Here is a 23,376-nt window from a genome sequence, read left to right as displayed (position 1 = left end):
AATATTTTCTACCGCCCACATAGAAAAGGACTTTCTGTCTGAAACCCGGGTGGAATTGGGAGTGTGGAAGAAGAGTGACCTAAGGGGAATAGACCAGACATTCTTCCTTAGACAAAAATAGGACCGGTGACCAACATTTCTGACTCTTGTTTTAGGAATGCGATAGCCAAATAAATAGGAAGGGTTATTTCGATAAAAAGCCCCCAAATTGAAACCCAGAAGGAAAAGCATCCGATTCCAGCTCACGCATCATATCAGAAGAATTTTGGCAAAGGCTGAATCTCAAGCCACAGAATTTCATGGACGGTCATGTAGAAAGCTGGAGCCCGATCAAGTTTTTTGCTTGTCTCGTTTATTCAATTGTTTTCGTAATTATTCAGTCGGGCAGTCCTGCATTAATTCTGCTATTACCTTCTTTCTGTTACTCTCTGTTTGACTGTGTCCCGATGTAATGCAATGCAGCCCCTAAAAAAAATTTTTTTTTTTTCCTATAAGTCCTGGGCTAGGTGGCCTTCAGATGTTTCTTCTTCCATTGGGCTGGAACAAGCCTTAATTTAGATGGAAAGGCAGACATTGCTACTTTTTAAATAGGCCTTTGGGTGAAAGACTAAACATGGGTTTGGAGAAAATTAAAGAGATGGGTGAGGAAGGATTCACGCCTTGTCAGCATTCTCATCTTCTGTCGTTCGGGGAAGTGCGAAAATACTCTCTAAATGAGCGTTGGATGGCTTTTCAGATCAATCTTGCTGAACCACAACGTCCAACCATAATTCTACTGTTTGCTGAAATCCAGAAGCCACCTACTTCCAAGGGCAGGCATGCCACAGAGAAACCCAAATATTTATCAAGCCTCCACTTCACCATTTTGTTATTCTTCCTGATAAACTCTAGTTTTAGTAAATCTGTTTTAAAGCATTTGGAGTTTTGGGTTGAGATCTTTATCGGGGGAAAGCTGCTGCGTAAGGATTCGAGGAGAAATCTCAACTTGGTCCATCAGGGGGCGTTTGCGACTTCTGAACAACAAACTTGGAAAAAGCCTTTAAGATCTTGAGAACGTAACCGTCTATAATGCAGCTTTGACCTCATCAACACCGAAGAGCTGTTTAAAACTCCCATTAATTGAAACACGGGTCTGTTCACCATTCCAACAAAAGGCCCTGACTGCTTTCTATAGCTTTAGTTGTTCAAAGTCTGTAGAGATTCTCAGTCATCCAGATCATGGTTGTCCCAAAGCAGGGGTGGGATTCAACCGGTGTTACTACCAGTTCGGTCACAGCGCATTTCCATAGAACCAGGCCAAACCCACCCCTGTCCCAAAGGTGCTTTTTCAGGAGGCAACTGGACTTTCTTTTTTCTTTTTCTTTTTTGAAGACGTTTCGCTTCTCATCCAAGAAGCTTCTTCAGCTCTGGCAGAAGCTTCCATTCCCCACTCTCCTGTCAGAACTGAAGAAGCTTCTTGGATGAGAAGCGAAACATCTTCAAAAAGAAAAAAGAAAAAGAAAGTCCAGTTGCCTCCTGAAAAAGCACCTTTCGGACTTTAGTTGTTCAGTGATTGGGAACTTCCTACAAAATGTTCAGACTTGAAATATATGTGGCAAAATAAAAGAAACTCAAGATGGTTATGGTTAAGTCATTTCTACGTTGCACGTAAAAGGTCAAGATTTTATTTTTCCCATTGATTCAGACCGATTCCTGTTTGGGTTGAGTGATTCGTTAGATGCCGATTTATCTAGTCTTTATTGGGTTGGATGATTGGTTCCTGTGGTTAGATTTCTGTTCTTGAAATGCTGTTTGTTGGGGCCAAAAATAGTTCACACCATTACCTGGCTTCATCATTTAATTTTGAAAATTAAGAATAATTGACTACATTTTTCATATTGTATCTTTTTATGGGAATCTTTATCATTTAAATGTTAATGTGAGAAAGAAAGGAAGAGAGAGAGAGAAAAGAAAGAAAGAAAGAAAGAAAGAAAGAAAGAAAGAAAGAAAGAAAGAAAGAAAGAAAGAAAGAAAGAAAGAAAGAAAGAAAGAAAGAAAGAAAGAAAGGAGGAAGGAAGGAAGGGCAAAACACATCAGACCACCCATGTTTGGTAAGTAGGTGAAAAGGAACAATGATAATGAAAAAAATAAAAATTATACACTATAATTTTCTACTATATTATTATTATTATTATTATTATTGATAAAATAAACAGTTTTCCTGAAATCCTTACATTGTATGTATTATCATCAACAAGCTAAGCTACATTATACAGAAATTTCATTTGATTTCCTACTTCCATTATTACACTGTCCAAAACCAGTATTATAAGGATCTCTGGAAAAAATAACACTCATTGTTTATTTATTAAACAGATTTATTGCCATTGCAATAAACTACTTAAGCTCCCATAACTTTCACTGTTAGTCTGGGAACTCTTCTGGTCTTGTAAAAATTGTAAAAAAATATATATTAGAGGGTACATGTATATCACCTCAGACTAGAATCATTTTTTATTTGATCCATGTTTAATTTCGGTTAGATTTGGGTTGCTTTTTGTTTTTCATGTACCCAGATTGTAATTTTATGCACCGTTTCTTGAATGCAGGTTTCCCTGAAATCAGAGAGAATTGACTGGCCCTTTTAACAGGGCAGAAATAATGTCATTAAAAGGATACGATCCAATTTTGAAGTCAGTATGTCTTGTTTGGGTACCTTTGAAGAGAAGGAGAATGAAGCAAATTCACTTAACCAATTAATTTTGGTAGTACTACCCTGTACTACATCGCAATGCAACCATTTCTAAATCTCTGGAATTTTGGTCCTTGTTAACACAACTTCAATGATTAGCTTTAAAATCTTTGCCAAAATAAATTGTTGCCCATAAGACAAGCTGGGGAATTTGCAAACCAACTCTGTTATTCTGTTATTGTATCAATCCTCAGGATTCTTTGCAAAGTCTCCCTATCAAACAGAATAGAGCTGGAAGGGACCTTAGAGGTCTTCTAGTCCAACCCCACTAGACCATTTCAGACAAGTGGCTGTCCAGTCTATTCTTAAAAGCCTCCAGTGATGAAACACCCACAGCTTCTGAAGGCAAGCTGTTCCAACCCTAACCCTAACTCCCATGTGCATGCACACAAGTACACATATACACACAAAGCTCAGATATTGTTTCCAGAACCAAACCAAACACCGTTTCCCAAGTCTAGCATGAAAATAATCCTTCCTCATTCATGCCGCGCTCAAAGGTCTTGACTTTACGGGATTTCAAGCTGCCTCTTGAATTAGATGCTCCCAAAACTCTCCACCGATTCCCAAAGGGTTAACTCTGGGACTGGGGGTGGGGTAGGGGCTCTGCAACTGAACACCCTCCGTGGTATCACGGCTGACATGATGGAGGGCTCACATTTCACACTTAATTACTCGCTGGGCAATCACGCCTCCAAAGATGGATGTTTTTCTCTGTTTAGCCCACGCAGCTGTGAACTGTTTATTTACTTATCGTTAGGCCCAGGAATGGCTGTAATTTAAAAGTTCAGATCTCGAATACCCTCCTCCCTTAGTGGCACCCCTTTCTTTTAAACACTTCCATATTGCTTTGATGGAAGGCTGCCTCCTGCCAATTCATCTCAAGAACAAGTGTCGGAGGCCCAACCCTGTTAATCCATTTTGAATATCAGGGATTATATTTTTCTCCTCTGCTCTTTCTTTGTTTTCCTATCGAGAGAGAAACTGCCCCCCACACACACAAAGATGCTTCTCCTGGCAACAGCTAATTCTAGCCTGGCCCATAGAAGCCATGTTCACTCCCAGCACCAAATGGTCTCATTAGGATTTACACCTTTCTCCAAGGGCTCCATCACGAGAGGAACAAATGGAATTCCCTTTCACACCTATCTTGTTACATGAATCAAGGTGTGAGTTTTCCTATCACTGAGTCACCTGTGGTCATCCATCCCCCTTCCATCTCAGTTTTCTTTGCATGGATGAAACAGAGTTGATTTTCACCAGCTGACTTTTTCTGGCTATTCTTCTCCTTCCATGTCCATCTGGCAATGGTTGAAAATATAGAAGATCTTTGGAAAAGGTGCTCAAAATAACAAGTGTCAGTTCAGTGCACCGAGATGTGGATTTCAACCCTGGCAGTTGAAGTCCACACCTCTTAAAGGTTGAGAAACATTGAACGGGGATTGGGAGGTGGTCGTTCAACTGGAGGAAGACTTTCTTCTTCTCCATTTTTTGAGGTTGGATGAGATGCAACCTGTGAGATGCTGGGGAGTTCTGGGAGTTGAAGTCCATACTTCTTAAAACAACCAAGGTTGGGAAACAATGCTCTAAGCCAGGGATCCCAACCTTTTTGACGCCACGGCCCGGTTCCGGCATCAGCTGGGCGCGCGCCGGTATCGGCGTCAACTGGCGCCGCCATCTTTTTATGATGAAAAAGCGCTCCGGTGATGTCACCGGGCGCGCATTCATCAAAAGATGGCGTAGCCTCGGTGAGCTTTTTCGGGTAGAAATGGCTTTCTACCGGAAAAGCTCACCGAGCGGGCGCCCGCCATCTTTTGACGAAAAAGCGCTTCCGGTGAGCTTTCTACCCGGAAAAGCTCACCGAAGCGCTTTTTACCAAAAAAGATGGCGGCGCCCAGCAACCAGCGGCCCGGTAAGGCTTGTTCCGCGGCCCGGTACGGTCCACGGACCGGCGGTTGGGGACCCCTGCTCTAAGCCATGTGCCTCTGCAGCATTAACACAGATAGAAGAAACATGTCTGAAGTTCTGATGGAACAAGGATCTTTATCTACATTGAGGTATCTCTTGTGTGGGATTTTCAGCAGAGGCTGAGCCAACACCACAATTCTCATGCCTGACTGTCATCTCTGCCTCTCCTACACATCCAACACAGTGGACATTCTTCCAGGGTCCTCCTTAAAACAAGGTCATTAGATGGGACATCAGATGGCATACCTTCTCTGTTGTGACCTCTGCCCTGCGGACCTTCCACTAACCCCCTCCCCAGCTTCAACTAGCCCTGACCTTGTTAGCCTTCAGGAAACCTCTGAAGAACTGGCTGTTCCCACCAACCCCCCCCCCTCCCCCAAGTTTGGGACCACAAAGTTACGTGAGATCATCCTGGGAGGTAAATTATATTTTGATGTTCTCCATCTGTACATTTGTTGTCATTGATTTCTGGCTGGTTTTGATGGGGTGGGATATTTTAGCTTTGTTTTTAATCACTAATCATCAACCAGGAGTTGCATTTTTGTGGCATAGGCTGAAGTGTCAATCGATAAATAAATAAATTTCGATATCAAATGTTGAAGAATATGTTTTTAGGGGTTCTTTTTGTCTTTTGATAGCTTATTTGTGTTTTTCAGCAATCTAGGCTACTGTGTTGGGGTTTCATATCCATCAACAGAACTCATAATTTCAAGTTTCAAATCGAATATTGCAACTTGGCCTCTTCTGACTGTTATTTATTTTTCTTCCCTCCTTCCTGTCCTCTGTCTTGATCTAGTTTTGCATGTTTCTCAAGCAAACCATTTTAACCCTCATCCCAAAGGAGCTTTCACAACTGGACTTCTTTTGTTTTTCTTGGAGGATGTTTTGCTTCTTATCCAAGAAGATCCTTCAGTTCTGAATTTAAGAAGAAGCTTCCTGGATGAGAAGCAAAACGTCTTCAGGCAAAAACAAAAAGATGCCTTTTGAAAAGCATCTTTGGGACAACCCTGATCTGGAGGACCGAGAATCTCCATAGACATTTTAAACCTCATTACAGTTTCCAAAGAAGACAGCTGTTAGTGAGGTGGACAATGTAGATATAAGCAAATTTTCCACGAGAAACCACTTCATCTCCATTGTTTCATGCATTGTTTTTTTTTTGGGGGGGGGGGGGTGTTCTCTTGTCCCGAATGTGTAAACAAGTCACTCCGAAAATTAAGCTCAGAAAGCAGAGGGTGGTTGGTCATTAAAGATGCAGCCAGAAATCGCAATGTTTGTGCTTCTTTGCAACACTGAGTAATTTTAATCCTTTAATGGTCTGGGATTTTATGCTCCGCTTTGGAATTCCCCAATGGTATTTAGTACTATGTTGATTGTATTAGCTTTAATTCCAAGGTCAATGCAGTTTTTATTAAAAGAAAAAAAATACTCCCAGTAGCAAACTTTGATTGAAAAGAACAGTCTAAATCTAATACCCACATAAAATGTAGAAAAAACTGTAAGATGAACTCTTGCATCCTCAGAATTATTTTAAATGGCCTCACATTCAAATAACTTTGTTTTTTTCCTGATTGAGCCTTATTGTCAACATTACTTAATGCTGTTACGCATCATCAGAATATTCACTCTTTTCACTCTTCCACTTCAAACCACAATTCAAGGATCCCCACTGGAGTCAAGTTGTTTCACCAAACAACTAAAGCAACCCTTTTGTGCATAGAAAACAAATACTGTACTAGAAGAGATGAAAACAAATAGAAAACAAATACTAGAAGAGATGCGCTTCTGATGGCATGGTAGCTCATGGTGGTTACTCATGTCTCAGCTGAAATGTTACTGTCCAGGCAGAACCAAATCGTACAAAACTTCTGAATATGTAATGGAAGGCAAGAGGGTTGCCTGTAACAAACTTCAACGAAATCTTGGACATGTACCCAATGATGTCATGGCAAGGATGCTGAGATTGTATACTTCCAACACAACATCCGATCCTAGAGCATAAATCACGACATTTGTGTGTTAAAGTTAATATGTAGAAAGGTGTTTTTCTTCTTTGCTTCTCATGTTGAGAATCAGCGTTGGTTTCTCTGTTATATCAGCACTTTGCATTCATTGAGGGAAAGGCAGAACAAACTGAATTTTAAATGCATGACTTCACCATGCAAACACCATTCAACTACACAACACACAACAGCTACAGAAGGAAGCTCTCTCTTTGGTGTCCAACAAGAGTCCCAGGGCCATGATGGAAGATCTGTTTACATCATAGAGATAATGTTGCTCTTCAAAAATAGCTGGTGAGATGGCCATCACAACATCAGGAGTGGCTCAGTTTCCTGCTCTAACATGGACAATGAAAAGGAGTCAGTTATTGAACTTACACAAGATCTTAAACAAATCTATTTCCATTGCTACCTCTTGGGCAGGCCATAGGAGGTCATCTCCTGCTAGACTCCTAAAATTCTTTCACAACATATTTTTATGATGGGGACCTCATATAATTGGAAGCGCTAGTAAATTAGGATGCAATGACATGGGGCCCAAACCACTGGCCTCTGGGAAACTGTTTTCTAGTCATTCACAGACACCGATAATCTTAGAATGTGGATAAGCATCTTCCAAGTGATTTCCGAGAAGGAAATAATATCTCAAGGGGGTTAATCCTGGCAATGCTTCCTCTTTTTTGAAGGCCTGTCTTGCACAACCTCTAATCAAATTTCAAATATGGGAGCAAATCTACTACGAATTTATGTACAGCAAGCTACTATATATAAATAGGAAGTAAACCCTCTGCTCATCATCACTGAATATGTTATCTAGTTGGGTAATGAAATGTCTGCAAGAAAACAACCAATCTCAGAGAGCACCAGTCCTCCTCCTCCTCCTCCTCCCCCCCCTGTAAACAATTCCCATTGCCTCTCATTGGGTCATGAAACTTCTCCAAGAAAACCATCAAGCTCAGAGAGCTCCAAGGACTCTAGAGTTCAATCCCAAACTACAGACATTCTCTTTTATTGAAATGTTTATCCACATGGACACCTGGAATCCAGTTGGACTCTATGGCACCTAACTTGCTGACATAATGAGATACTAGTCAAACTATTATGGGAGAGGAAAGAACTGATGCCACCAAAAGATATTGGAACGGGGACACAAGCAGCCTGGTGGTGAAATATTTGTGGGGTTTTTGGTTGCCTTGAAAAAAAAAACCCCATGGTATTTTTAAAATTATTATTCAGAATTTGGGATTGGTGAATTCCTGTGACATTGCTACTAACAAAGCCACTCCGTTATACAATCGTTCCTTTTTCAGTTTCCCTGGCAATGCATGAGCTTTTGGAAGGAAAGCAAGTTTTTCCTTTCTTTTTCCTTTACTTTTTTTTTCTTTTTTAGGAAAAGAAGAAATGTTCAGCCCTTCCCCCAAGGAGAACATGTTTTCCACTTTCCTTTTCAAAGGGCTGTTTCAATTCTATAGAAATCTCAGTTAACTCATCCCTTTGTTTATGTTGATGTTAATACTTTTTTAAAATGTCCTAATTCGAGATAGTACCTAATTTGAGATAATTCGAGATAGTTGAAAATAAAACTAATTACAGATTACAGATAATCAGAGTTGGAAGGGACCTTGTAGGTCATCTAGTCCAAACCCCCGCCCAAGCGGGAGACCCTACACCAGTGGCCCCCAACCTTTTTTGTGCCACGGCCCGGTACCGGCATCACAAAATGATCCGCGGCCCGGTACCGGCATCAGCACGCATGACAAGGCAAAGCGAGCCGAGCGACCGGCCAGCCAGCCGTCCCCTGCTTCTCCCCGCCACCTTCAACTCCTCCTTTGTACCTTTGTTGATGGGCTTCGGGACGGCTTCAGGACGGCTTCGGGACAGCCGCTCGGCTCGCCTTGCCTTGGGTGATGAAAGAATCCTCGCGCCTTAGTTTCCTTCGAAGCCGGCCCCACCTTCGATGAAACTAAGGCGTGAGGATTCCTTCAGGACCCAAACACCGCTTTCCAACCGGAAAAGCTCACCCGGAAGCACTTTCTCATCGAAACAAGATGGCGGCGCCCAGCAAACCGGCGGCCCAGTAGAAAATGTTCCACGGACCGGTACCGGTCCGGGGCCCGGTGGTTGGGGACCCCTGCCCTACACCATTTCTGACAAATGGCAGTCCAATCTCTTCCTGAAAGTCTCAAGTGATGGCACTCCCACAACTTCCAAGGTCAACTTCTGTTCCATGGGTTGATTGTTCTCACTGTCAGAAACTTTCTCCTTGTTTCCAGGTTAAATCTCTCCTTGTTCAGTTTCCATCCATTATTCCTTGTCTGGCCTACAGGAGCTTTAGAAAATAGCTTGACCCCTTCCTCCCTGTGGCAGCCCCTCAAATATTGGAAGACTGCTATCATGTCTCCCCTGGTCCTTCTCTTTACTAGACTAGCCATGCCCAGTTCCTGGAACCGTCCATTGTATGTTTTAGCCTCCAGTCCCTAATCATCCTGGTTGCTCTTCTCTGCACTTTTTCTAGAGTCTCAACCTCTTTTTTATAATGTGGTGACCAAAACTGGATGCAGTACTCTAGGTGTGGTCTTACTAAGGCTTTATAGAGTGATATTAGTACTTCCCTTGATCTTGACTGTATCCCTCTGTTAATACAACTTAGGATTGCATTAGCTTTTTTGGCAGCTGCTGCACACTGCTTGCTCATATTTAGCTGGTTGTCCACTAAGACTCCAAGACCCCTCTCACAGTTACTGCTATTGAGCCTGGTTTCACCCAATCTATATGTGTACTTTTGGTTTTTCTTGCCTAAGTGTAGGACTTTACTTTTCTCTACATTGAATTTCATTTTGTTTAGATCCGGCCCAGTGTTCTAGTCTGTCAAGATCCATCTGGATCTTGAGCCTATCTTCTTGGGTGTTAGCTATTCCTGCCAGCTTATTATCATCTGCAAATTTGGTAAGTTCCCCTTCTATTCCCTCATCTAAGTCGTTAATGAAGATATTGAAGAGTACTGGTCCTAAGACGTGAAATATTACTATTGTTATAGGTTTTAATTATTTTGTTTTCATCCTCTGTGATACAACTAAAAACTGAGATGGGAAAATAAATGAGAAACTTGCTTCTCTCTCTCTCTCTCTCTCTCTCTCTCTCTCTCTCTCTCTCTCTCCCTTTTTTCCTTCCTTCCCTCCAGCCACCCACCCTATCTTCTTTCTTTCTTTCTCTTCCTTCCCTCCTTCCTTCCTTCTTTCTCCTGAAAAAAGAAAAGATATATTTAATAAAGGGCTATCAAATTAATCTAAAAATGACCTATTCTTTATTGGATTTTCTGCCCATAAATATAGCTTGAGAAGCTCTGTCATCAGATGTGGCACGCATGATATTTCCAGTGATCATTTTTGTTCAGAAGCTAAGAGGGTTAGTTGCTTTGAACGATTTATAGAGAAATGTTTCAAATGAGGTACCTCACCAGGGAGTCAAAATCTACTTTTCTTGGATGATCCCGCAAACTGCAAGCCAATTTTAGCTCAGGCACAGCAAAAAGTCACTTTTTAACTCTCTGAATATTAATATGTGCACAGTTCAAGAATTCTGAAGGTGGGTGGATGGAGGTCTCTTGAGTTACAAAACCTCCCCAGCCAAACTTCTCCACTGTATATATTAGAAGAATGAAAGGAATTATGGACTTTCTTCTGAGTTTGCAACCCAACTCTGACTGTTGAGTAAAAACAACAAAAAGGAGCTTAAAAGTCATTTGGTACCTCTAGGTTATGACCAGGACTCTTCAGAATTTGACTTAAATCTTCAACTTTCAGCATAAGGATAGATTAGGGTTTGCAGCCAAGAATATTTGCATTCTATAGACTAATTTGTTATACAAGTTAAGGGATGCTACATCAACTTTAGAAAAGGGTCTAATAAAGGAAAGTGGGGTCTGGGAGAGCCCGAAAGTCTTCTACCTTCTCAATTATTGAGATGCAACAGAATAATCACCATGATTTCTGCCATTTGACCAGAGAATCAACAAAGGAGGAAACTGTTTGCGTGGCACTCTAGCCACATCCTCTCTCTTGCAAACGTGTCAGAATACAGGATGTCCACTCCGCTGCTTGTAGTTTCAATATCCTTATTTCCTACTTCTATTCATTTTATATTTTGGAATTTTTAGCTGCCTACTTCCAATGGACAACCTTCCCTGCCTTTCCTGTTCTCTCTCTCTCTCTCTCTCTCTCTCCCTCCCTCCCTTCCTTCCCCTCTCCCTTTCTTTTCCTATTGAAGCATAGCTTCACATCCCACTTTCCAGATACTCAACCTCATCCTCATTCTCCAGCTCTTTTTCAGAGCTGAAGAAGCTTCTTGGATGAGAAGCGAAACGTCAGCTGCCTCTTTAAAAACCACCTTTTGGATCTCTTCTCCTTATTTTTCCATATTCCATTGAAGCGAAGGATAGGGTTGCTTATCCTAAATCTTGGGGTAGAATTTACATTTTGGGCAACCAGCTGTGTTTGGTCTGCAGGTGGGAGTGCTACTGGGGCTGAATTTCCAACAAGGTGTGCCAGAGAGCTTGATGGAGCACGGAGTTTTGGCCGGAGATCCAGCTGTGGAACTGGGGCCAACAGCTGGCCAGCTGCACAACATACAACAATCGCACCGATTGTGGGCTCAGAAAGATGGCCTCTAAGCACCTGCTCGGACATACACACACACTGCCACCTTCTCTGACCAACCCCTCTCTGGAAGAACCTAGTATCCATTCCTTGAGGCACGTTCAACCAAGATCAACATCTTTCTTTTCCAGCCTCGCTAATCTTGCAGCGGGAACCCTAGCGGGCTTCCTCCCCCCTTCCCCTCAGCCCCCTTAGCGATGAGGAATGAAAAGGGAGTATTGTGAATTGGAACGCACCACTGTATAGGTTTCTCAGCCGTTACTGAGCACTTCTGAAAGTTTACAGCTGTGCGAGGAACTCCCTGGAGCTCAACCAGCCGTTTTCTGCCAGCCGAGAGACGCTGAAGGCGCTCAGCTCAGTCTGCAGCCAGAGAGGGTACAAAAGCTTTAGATATTACATGGACCGAAGAGAGGAACTATTTCAACTCAAGAGAAACCGGGGAGTATTTAAAACATAAAGCAAAAAAAATAATAATTGCTGAAGCAGTTAGACTTAGTCCATGAAAAATGCCTTGGGCCACACATGCCTTTGCTCAACCTTCAAGAGCAATCCCAAAATTAGATTCTATAATCTAATCTATTTTGTATAAATCAGTTCCATATTTATTATATATTTGCTCATACGAAATCTATGTGGATATAGAGTGGTGTCTATAACCCAGGGACCTCCAAAACTGGGCAACTTTAAGACTTGTGGACTTCAACTCCCAGAATTCCCCAGCCAGAATTCTCTCAGAATTCCCCAGCCAGAATTCTCTCAGAATTCCCCAGCCAGAATTCTCCCAGAATTCCCCAGCCAGAATTCTGGAAGTTGAAGTCCACAACTCTTAAAGTTCCCATTTATTATTTATTAAACTGTTCCCATTTATTCATACTCATTTATTGTGTATATACTTATATCAGTTTATACTTATATGTTTATATGTTATGTTCATACTTATACCTGTTTTTTCATACATGCCTGACAAACTAAACTAAATAAAATAAATAAATAAAGTTGCCCAGTTTTGGGGACCCCTAGTAGAACACAAGACATTGTAGCTTAACTGGCAACTTGTTGGCTTTTGCTATATAGATAGTCCTTGATTTGTAACCATTCATTTAAGAGCCATTCAAATTTGCAATGGTGCTTTTTAAAAAAATGCCTTGCAGTCATGTGATCAAAATTCAGGTAACCCTTATCTCTATGGCGGTTGCTGTATCTCCAGGGTTATGTGATGGACATTTACAACTTTCTCCAGGGTTTTACCACAAGCAAGATCAATGGGGAAGCTGCATTCGCTGAAAGACTGCATGGTTCACTTAACGAATGCAGCGAAAAAGTCATAAAATCAGATACGACTCATTTAATAACCGTTTCATTGGTGATGAAACTTCTAGTCCCAGTTACGGTTTTGAGTTGAGAACTACCTGTATGGATAAAATGAAATTCTTGGAGAAGTCGGGTTATAACCCTGATTATAATTAATTCAATCCCATTTTGATAAGCCGTTTCCTTACACATTAAGCTTTATTTTAAATAAAACAATAAAGCTGGTTTATACTCCTGATGGAGTATAAATATATGATATGTGTTGTGTTAAGGAATAGTATTTGCAAAATCCCTGGAGATACGTGAATGGCAAACCTTAATTTTTGCCACATTTGGCAAAGTACACACCTGTTGTGTACTTTTAGTGCCATTCTTGAAAAATACATTTATTAGGTTTGACCAAGTGAATTCCACAGAATTGAAAAATACATTTATTAGGTTTGACCAAGTGAATTCCACAGAGCTGCAGAAATGAAAGAGAAACTGGAACACAAGGTTCAAATATTCACAGGGCGCAAAGCACAAAGCATCCATCAAGCAGCTCCTTTATTGCCAAGATCATCTCTGAGGCTGCTTGTCAACCTGAAAAGAGATTTAGAGCAAAATACTCTGTTAGTATAAATAAAACTAGCAAAGTACTTAAGTGGCCACTTAGATAAGCAGTGTAAACAGAACTTGTCTTAAGCATCTAATAGAGTCTTATCAGCCGAGAAGAATGGCCCAAGGAAAACTAATGGTCTTTTATGGATTTCCTGAGACTGACCTTGTGGCCAGAGGACTCCATTCTTCCCCAGCCAAGTTTTTCTCTGCATGTCTGGTGGGAGAGAAGGGCCCCTGACTTGACTTGTACTTTTTCCTTTCACAAACATTTTAGTTTAAGGCTAAGCTATCATGGTTTGTGTTTGGGAATGCAGAGGATGACTCTACGTGCCAATAGCTAAGGGCCAAAATCAGAGGACGCTATGGAGTTCCACCAAAGAGGAGGTTCATCAGAAGCTTAAAGGCATCCAGTCCAGCCCTATCAATGCTCAGTGTCATGAAGTGAAGGAGGAGGGAGAAGAGGAAGAGGAGGAAGAAGCAGAGGAGGAGGAAGAGGAAGTGGAAAAGGATGAAGAGGAAGAGGAGGAGTTTTAACTAGAATATGCCTGAAATGTTTTCCTACTATAAAAAATGATACCCTGTAATATATGGAGAGCTGTGTCAATGCACTTTTGCTTAGTATAACAGAGGCCTTGTACACAGTCATATATTGGTGGGGTGGGAGGGAAGAAGAGGTGAATTGAGTGGCTCCATAACTGTTCACTCTGTGTGCATTTGTGTATTTGTGCATAGTCATTTTGGGGGGGGGGGGCGGGGGGGAGGAAGCTTCATTTTCAAGCCTTTTGGTTTTAATGAGATTTATAAAGACCTGTTTTCTAGGAACAAGCATGTAGTAATTTGATAAGGATGCTGCCCAGGGGGGAAAATGTGCATCCAATAATATTTAATATTTGTTCCACAGGGAGCAGCCATCCCATCAGGCTGCAGGTAATGGAGTGCAGGAAGATGACTCCGCGAAGATTCACATGCTGGAGAGGAGAGTAATGAATGCAGAGCTGAAAAATTTGTCCACTGTGGTGGTTTTTTTTTTTTTAATTTCTCATTTGTTATGCAGGAAAATAAATTTATCAGACTTTGATTGTTTTGTTTTGAAAGATAACTAGGGTGACTCATAGTTAAAGAAGTAAAAATGAAAGCATCCTATTCCAAGATTTAGAGCAGACTTGAACATTTTATGGCCATATCTTCTCCTCGTCCCTAGAAGATCTTCTTCTTCTTCTTCTTCTTCTTCTTCTTCTTCTTCTTCTTCTTCTTCTTCTTCTTCTTCTTCTTCTTCTTCTTCTTCTTCTTCTTCTTCTTCTTCTTCTTCTTCTTCTTCTTCTTCTTCTTCTTCTTCTTCTTCTTCTTCTTCTTCTTCTTCCTCCTCCTCCTCCTCCTCCTCCTCCTCCTCCTCCTCCTCCTCCTCCTCCTTCTCCTTTCCGTTCCCTTTCTCTTCTCTTCTCTTCTCTTCTCTTCTCTTCTCTTCTCTTCTCTTCTCTTCTCTTCTCTTCTCTTCTCTTCTCTCCTCTCCTCTTCTCTCCTCTCCTCTCCTCTCCTTCTTTCAAGTTTCCAGGGACAAAACAGTGCTGTGAAAGAGGGGATGGGCGTGCTGAACTTGTTCTCCCACCCTGCCTGGTTGAAACTGTAATTAGAAGCTGCCTCACTGAAGGAGCAAAGGGCCACAGAGGACTAATTAGGCCTGATATTTATTTCTCCAGATATGAAAGCCAGATGTGTGCAGTTAAACACAAAACCTTAGGGAGAGCCATCCTGAACTTAGTTTCCCACCCTGGGGGTCAGAAGAAAAGGAAAGTTGCCCACCCAGAATTTTGCATTTTAGGTGAGCCTGAATATTTATGGATATCCTATGCAATCATTCAAGGCTTTTCTTGATGGACCTTTGTAGCCCAAACTCTGCACAATATACTGGAGGAAACAGTGTATTTGTTGGTTGGTTTTTATTGCTGAAAGCTTCACCTCTATTTCAGTTTCCCTCCCCCAAAAAACAGATTCCTAATCCTGAATAAAACTGAATGAGCTGGACTTGTTTAAATCAGGGAGTTTCAAAGAGTTTCAGGATGAGGAACCCATTAAGGAAAGCCTTGTATACAGAAAATGGACTGCGGTTGAGTGAACTCAGTTTAAGAAACCTTGCTCTACATTAAGTAGTGGGAGATTTTCCTATGACACTTCTTTGCCACCCAAATTTTTCCTTTCATCTATTAAAAAAAAAAAGTCAAGATAGCATCCCTCAAGGGCACATTTTCAGGTGGTGCCTTGAGTTTTTTTGATACACAACCTCCATGGACACACCTGGGTTAATTCTGACTAACAGTTGACTGGCAGGATCTCTGGGGATCTGATCATACTTGGACAATGTTTCCCAGTTTGGTCAACTTTAAGATGAGTGAAGTTCAACTCCCAGAACTTTGGAAATTCAAGTCCACACCTCTTTGGTTGACCGGCTTGGAAAACACTGTGCTGCTAATGTAGTTTTCTTGGTTTTACTTAATGCAAAGTGTGATCCCAGCCATCATGGTTGATAAACCATGACTGATGAGTTGACGTTATATGAGAAGCAGTTAAGTATTGGTTCTGAACCTCAATGCAATTGAGCGAATCCATATTGAGTTGAACCCAATTCTTTTGGCTTTGAAGTTTTGGGGGTATCTTTATGAGTGAAGCCAGTTTGAGCTAACTAGGTGGTTTCCAGCTTGTAGTATGAAAGAAATACAGTTATCCCTCCTTTCCCACCCACCTACTCCCATAATTAGCGACACCTTGAAAAAAAAAGATAGCTTGTCAAATCTAAGTTTTCTTTTCTTTTTCAAATGTGCACCGTTTCCTGGAAAACGATGGTGTGTCCAACAGACTCACACAGTTCCAGCTAGTCAGCTGAAAAAACAAACTGCCTTTTCAATCCTGATTGCAGGTTCAGGATTTGTCATCAAGCAGAATGAGGGGGAAAGAGAGGGAGGGAGGGAGGGAAGCCAACCTTTTAAATTTGAAGTTAATAGCTGGCGCTACTGCAATGCAATCCTGTTAGTGCAAGATATGGCAGGTTCTGGAGAATGTCAACCAAATTAACCTCAGCAACAGAGTCAAGCCAGAGTCCCACCACTTAACGCTCTTTCTGGCTGCTTCTACTAAGCCAGTCTTCCCTAACCTTAGCAACTTTAAGATGAGTGGACTTCAACTCCCAGAATTCCCCAGCCGGCCTTGATCAAAGTAGGCAGCCAGTATCCTTTGGAAGTTCTTGAATTATAACTCTCTGTGTTCCTAGGAAGAACATAGGTGATGGACACTAGGATATCCCTCACCTGTGTTCTTCCTACGAACATGGAGATCAGAGAGTGCGATGGCTCAGGGGTTAAAGCTGTTGAGCTTGTCAGCTGGAAAGCTGACAGCCCATGTTCAAAATCCAAGTGCTGCGTAATGGGGTGAGCTCCCATGCCTCAGCTCCTGTCCACCTAGCCGTTCCAAAGCATGAAAATGAAAGGAGTTTAATAGGTCCACTCTGTGCAGCTCTGCTGGCCACAAGACCAGAGGTGGTATTCAACAGGTTCTGACCAGTTCTGGAGAACCGCTAGTGGAAACTTTGAGTAGTTCAGAGAACCGGCCAATACCGCCTCTGACTGGCCCCGCCAACCCCATCTCTTCTCCGCCACCCATTGAGTCCCAGCTGATCGGCTGGGTCTTCTTTGGTTGCCCTGCACAGGAGAACAGAGCTGGAAAGCAGGCTAGTGGGGAGGGGAGAGAATGGGGATTTTGCAGTAACCTTCCCCTGCCATGTCCACCAAACCATGCCCAACAATCCAGGCCACGCCCACCTGGCCACACCCACAGAACCCGTAGGGGAAAAAAAATTGAATCCCACCACTTTACATGACCATAGCGAATGTCTTCTGCTCCCTTGGTCAAGAAACAGAGATGAGCACTGACCCCTAGAATCAGATTTGGCTGGACAGGGAAACCGTTACCTTTTTACTAGAAGATCCTACTACATTGCTGCAACTTCACCTGTTCTTAGATCTGGCTTCTCCCCTCCTTCTTTTATCTCGCTGCCTGATTAGTCCAAGGTAAGGGAATTATCTGGAAGACATTGTCATGGTAGAGCTCTTGATAGCGTCATCGAGGATTAAAAGTTCACCCAGAAGTCAATCTAAATCGCTTCATCTGAAGCAGGAATTCCAGGGAGGTTGGGAGAAGGGGATTCAAACTTTCTGAGCTGAAACAAAACCGGTTGCGATGAAAGAATTCAGGCATGTAAGACTGGCTATCCTGTCTTGTAATCAGTGTCAGTAAGAAAGAAGCAGGGGGTTGGGTCTTGAAGGGTATTAAGTAAGTAGTATTTAACCTGTGGAATCCTACTGAAATCTCTCCCTCCCTCTCCCTCCCTCTCTCCCATCTCTCTCTCTCTGTTTATACATATATTTATAACAATATAGTATGTGTACACACGCATGCATACACACAGAGTATCTCTCACTCTCTATCTCTTTCTCATCCCTCTCTCTCATTATCTATCAACACCATCTATCTATCTGTCTTTCTGTTTATACCTTATGATTCTTGACTCTTGATGAATGTATCTTTTCTTTTATGTACACTGAGAGCATTTGCACCAAGACAAATTCCTTGTGTGTCCAATTACACTTGGCTAATAAAGAATTCTATTCTATTCTCTTTCTATTCTATTCTCTTCTATTCTAGTCTAGTCTATTCTATTCTAGTCTAGTCTAGTCTAGTCTAGTCTAGTCTAGTCTAGTTTAGTTTAGTCTAATCTATAGATCTATCTATCTATATCTATCATCTATCTACATACAACCAAAATGCCTATCAGAACAAATGTAGAGAAAAGTTTATGGAAATTTAAAAAAAAATACACATTTGTAAAGTTGAGCCTCAACAGACCAAAATGAATTCATTGTGGGAAAAATGAGAAACAGCAAGTGACAGGGAAATGACCACCCCAGGAAATAGGACAGCCAAGTGACCACAATGTTGAAGAAATAGCATTTGTGACATCCACTGTAGCCCTTGTGGAGAAATTGGTCCAGCCCTGACTCTAAGGTCAGCCTCTTTCACAAAGCTCCCATTGAGGGTGAGTGGCATTTCAAAACTACTATTGGCACAAGAACCATTAACCACAATGACATGAGTTTGAGCTTAGAGGAACCAGCTTGGTCACCAGCAGAAGACTCACATCTTCTGTGATTTGCAGGCAAGGAAAAGAGGGAGGGGAAGAGAGAAAGAAAGAGGGGAAACCCAAGCTAAGGCAGAAGATTAATTCAATGTCAGCTACACGATGATTAGGGGTTGCTAAATATGGCACATGTGCCACAGAATACAGATGTTATTCCTTGAAGACGACTGTGCCATCCTGCCCAGGGCACTGGGGGCTGTTGGGAGGAGGGCTCTGAGTTTGGGAGTGAAACATAAGCTTAATGGTAATTTTTAAATGGGTCAAAAGGTTTGTGGAGGGACCCCTGCCTGGATTCAATCAGCAAGTGAAGGGCTTAAGTTTCTCTGATATAATCAAAGAATTAACCAGATTGACTAAGTGAGCCTTGCTCCATCTCAAGATGTTTGGTGGCTCCTTTTTGTTTTTAAATTAACCTCTTGCAAACACCCATGACTGGGGGGAGGAAGAGGAGGAGGAAGAGGAGGAGGAGGAGGAGGAGGAGATGAAGATGATGAAGAAGAAGAGGAGGAGGAGGAGGAGATGATTGAGAAGAAATGTCATTCAAACTATAATTCGATGCAATTTCACAACCAGTCCTTCACAAAACCTTACTTCTGTAAAACTTCTTTTTTTTTTATCTCAGTGGAAGGACCACGGAGAAGGATCTTGCCAGGGTTCCCATGACCTGGAGTTCCCAAGAGCAAAGCCACCCCTGAGGAGGTTCACAGAGAGTTCACTTCCGATGATGGTGGGCAGAAGGAAAGGAGGCACAATAGAAATCCCTGTGAACTTATATACTGTACTTCAAAAGGGATCTATATCTATATCTATATCTATATCTATATCTATAACTATATCTATCTCTATCTCTATCTCTATCTCTATCTCTATCTCTATCTCTATCTCTATCTCTATCTCTATCTATCTATCTATCTATCTATCTATCTATCTATCTATCTATCTATCTATCATCCATCCATCCATCCATCCATCTATCTATCTATCTATCCATCCATCTATTATCTATCTATCTATCTCTATCTATCTATCTATCTATCTATCTATCTATCTATCTATCTATCTATCTTTGGTTATTCGGGTTTTCTCCTGCGTAAAATTGAAGTATCTAGGCGACATTTCGATGAAGTCTCATTCATCATCTTCAGGCTTGTGTCTTTGGCTTTGTGTTTCTTGGCTTACTCCGAAGCACAAAGCCAAAGACAAGCCTGAAGATGATGAATGAGACTTCATCAAACGCTGAGATACTTCCAATTTTACGCGGGAGAAAACCCTAATAATCAATGATCCACATACAAATATATATATAGCCTTCCTTCTGATCAACTCAATGGATTGTTCACGGCCTTCCATTGCCCCTTCATTATTGGATCCTTGCAACTTGTTTGCAAGGAAGGGCAGGCAATGGGATGAACACCCTTGGAATAGTGTGGGAATAGGAATGGATTTCCAGAGTGGAAAAAATTGCAGGCTCCATGAATCAGGAGCGCTACTCAGGTGACCCTGAGGACACAGATAAACCTCCAAGTGGCCTCAAGGACCCTCTAAAAGGATGCAAGCGACCAGCTGTCTGCAAGGAATATAAATCTTTCCATTGCCCACCATGCAGCCAAAAGCTAAAGAAGCTTCTGGGATCAGAAGCGAAATGTCTTCAAAAGAAAAAAACAACAAGGAAGTCCAGTTGCCTCCTGAAAAAAGCACCTTTGGGACTGCCTGCAAGGTAGAGCAGGTTAACCAGAGGCTTCGTTTTAGCCAGCTCAAACCATCGCGGCCCACTGGATTCCAAGCAACTTCCCCTCTTTCCTCTTTAGACTTGGCTTTGGTTCCTTTTTAAAATATTTTTTCCCGGCTTTCCTCCTCCCTCTGTCCACCCCAACTTCTTTTAACACTGCTCCTGAACTTTAAAAAGAAAAAAGAAAAAGTGAAATATGCTGGGAAAACTAGAAAAATCGGCCCTTTCTCTCCAGCCTCCCCCCTCCCACCCCACCCGACCCGATATCGCCACCCACCCACCTACCCAACTACCCAGCCCCCACGGCCATACTTCTCTTTTTCTCCCCAGGAGCAATGGAATAACACTAATGGAGGGGAGAACGGGGAAAAAAAGGAAATGTTTCTCGGTAACATGGAGAATTTCTGGCTGGCATATTTTTCTGAGGCCTGTTTGTCAGGGGGGGAAAAGGAAATTGGTGGCTGGGTGAAATATGAGCTTCTGCAGCTGCAGTTCTTTAAATGCAGCCTTCTCCCTTTTTTTCCCCCTTCTTTTTTCAGGCACACTGGTGCTTTAGTTTTTGGGGTGATTAGCAGATGCTGAAATATTTTTGCCCCGTGCTTTTTGCATGGACTTTTGCCTGCCCCGACTTTCCAGCCAGCGTTCAAGTGATTTGGCTAGGCGGGTGGTAGAAGGGAGGGGGCAGTGGAGCAGAAGGAGGAGGATGGCATGTGGACCTGTGTAGAAAGTCACCCCAAAAAGACATTTTTTTGGGGGGGGAGGAGAAAGGAAACTTCCTTCAGCCTTCGGGAGAAAAGGCTAATGAATGGCTTTCTGTCCAAGGCAAAAAAAACCTGGAAAGTGTCAAACAGAATCAATGCAGATTGACCGTCTCTGAAAAGAGATGTTGGTCAAACCTCTGTTGTTCCCACCTTGTCCGAAACTGGCCAGGTTAAGAATCTTGGTGGAATGGAGGAATCAAGAGTCTGAATGCTAGGTTTTAGCTGCAGAATGTTCTGAACATAAAGTCAAAGATATCAGTAGCTTTCTTGCAGACGTTTCATGACCCAACTCATCAGTACAAGAAGGGAGTAGGGTTTGTGGAGTTAAGGAAGAGGAGGAGGATTGTGGGGTCCTTGGTGGTCCCTGAGGTTGGTGGTTTTCTTGCAGATGTTTCATGACCAACCTAGGGAATGTAATCAGTGCTAGAAGGGAGTAGGGTTCATGGAGTTTGGAGAAGGAGAAGGGTTGATGCCCTCTGAGATTGATGGTTTTCTTGCAGGCATTTCATGACCCAACCAGGGAACATCATCAGTGCTAGAAGGGAGTGGGGTTTGCTCTCAGTGCTGAGGATGGGCCTTGAAACATGTGCAAGAGAACGACCAAGTTTGGAGAGCACCAAAGACCCCACAGTTCAACCCTGAACTGTTTGTTCAGCTTCTCTTCTGTTGGTTCATCAGCAGCTATAATGGCCAAAGATCCCATGGGCATGTCTTTTCATGAGCCAGAAAATGAGATCCTCAGATCCTTGAGCTGCTGAGATCTAGAAGAACCTGGCCACTTCCAAGGAGATGGTCTTCCAAGAATAATGGAACCCCTCCAATGACTGAATCAGCCTGGAGGTGGTTACTGTTGGATTCAGTTCAAGGTCCAGACTGAGTCAGTTTTTACACCCTGAAGTGCAGATTATTCAATTGTAGATGTCTCCTGTGCTGGACCCATGCTGGCTTGGCTGTAAGGTGGCTTAATAAAACCCTGCTTAGCTTGAAATGGACCGGCAACAGCTTCCAAGTTGCCAATTAAGGACAATATCCTCCCACTTACAACTTCCATGCTGGTTTATATGCATGCATCCAGACCCACACATGCTGTAAAAATATACATATACAAAATTAAGTGTATATACACAAAATTAAAGGATCAGCGTGCTCATGTGTACAAGCACAATAGGTAGAGTTAAAATTTTAGAAAATCAGAGAACAAAAACTCAAGCTCTCTGTTAAAAAAAAAACGTTCCATGTTCTTCAGACAGCAAAGTTGCTTTGTAAGGAAAAACAAGGAAGACTCTTAAGCCCTTTTGAACTCATACCTGGGGCAGCAAACAAAAGTTGTTGGCTGTTGTGTTGGAATGAAGCTTGTGTCCCCAGGTGCACAATCAAGAAACGCACAAGGGAGTCCCTCATTTGCAGATTTCAAAATGTAGAGCAGGCGGTTGAAACCTGAGAATGCTTTATAAAGCATATCTCTGAAATTGCTCTTCGATGCCTTTTGACAAACAGTTTTTAAAAACATTCCCCTTTGTGGTCAAGAGAAGGAATTCTTGTTCATCGCTGTTTGGATAACAAAAGGCAGAGCTTGGTTTGGAACTACTGACCGTTCTCCTACGGAGATACCCCAGCTCCAGTTCCAGAAGAGCCCAGGGCAAACACTGAACATCAGAACATGAGCAAAACCATAGATGTCCCGGTAGCTGCTGGGAATTTGGCTAGATAAATTGAAACCTCCTGCTCTCAGCTCAACTAAGCAGGTTTAGGTTATGTGCCATCTTCCAAAAATATCTTCTCCTTTGAGATAGACCAACTTCTCCAAGTCTGAGGTCCAAAAACGTCCAGAAGAACATAGTTGGAAGGGAACTTCTTTGGTCTTCTAGCCCAACCTCCTGCTCAAGCAGGAGACCCTGTCTCAGCCAGTCCTTGAGTATTGAAGATTTGTCCTGAAATGAATACAAACTCCAACTTCTCTGTAGTGCAATGATGGTTTATTCATTAGCTCAGCAAACAACAAATACACTTATCTGACAAGAAAGGGTAAAAGACAGGCAAGGTTAGCATTGGAATTGAGTCTGTTCTGTTTCCTTTTATATCATTACCATTAGATACACCACACCATACCCAGGCCTACACGCTGTTCTAATTTTGGCCACGCCTAACCCATTATCCCCAAATGCTATTAACTCTATAACATGTCTACATCCCTAGCCTATCCCGACCCTCACTAACTGATCCCCACCTTGGGCCACCTTCACCATGTCTTAAATTAAGTCTAAACTATTCACCCATATGTGCCCAACCCTCTCCAACACGATGCACCACATCGACCCTTCAAAGGAGCCATTGATTAGACTACAGCCCCGCAGTTGCTCCAGCATATGTCTGGCAGCCGACAGAAGCACGTTGCGCTGACATCATCACAACCAGGGGTGGGATTCTACCAGT

General features: G+C 42.3%; 2 long non-coding RNA genes across 2 annotated transcripts in view; one reads left to right on the top strand and one right to left on the bottom strand.

The window, feature by feature from the left end:
- LOC148129798 (uncharacterized) overlaps nt 1-6,307 on the bottom strand; it is a 293,893-nt gene extending 287,586 nt beyond the window's left edge. Inside the window, exon 1 of the long non-coding RNA XR_015750607.1 lies at nt 6,294-6,307. This is a non-coding gene — a long non-coding RNA (uncharacterized LOC148129798). The remainder of the gene's footprint in view (nt 1-6,293) is intronic.
- Nucleotides 1-23,376, top strand: part of LOC148129797 (uncharacterized) — a 31,108-nt gene that overhangs the window by 1,642 nt on the left and 6,090 nt on the right. Inside the window, exons 2-5 of the long non-coding RNA XR_015750605.1 lie at nt 1,928-2,090; nt 9,548-9,648; nt 11,207-11,452; nt 14,170-14,281. This is a non-coding gene — a long non-coding RNA (uncharacterized LOC148129797). The remainder of the gene's footprint in view (nt 1-1,927; nt 2,091-9,547; nt 9,649-11,206; nt 11,453-14,169; nt 14,282-23,376) is intronic.

The sequence above is a fragment of the Notechis scutatus genome, chromosome 9, assembly GCF_049901735.1.
Source record: "Notechis scutatus isolate UNSWTSFEM ecotype Mainland chromosome 9, rNotScu1.2, whole genome shotgun sequence".
Taxonomy (NCBI): domain Eukaryota; kingdom Metazoa; phylum Chordata; class Lepidosauria; order Squamata; family Elapidae; genus Notechis; species Notechis scutatus.
Note: the sequence above shows the minus strand (reverse complement) of the source record. Positions and strands in the feature narration are given on the sequence as shown.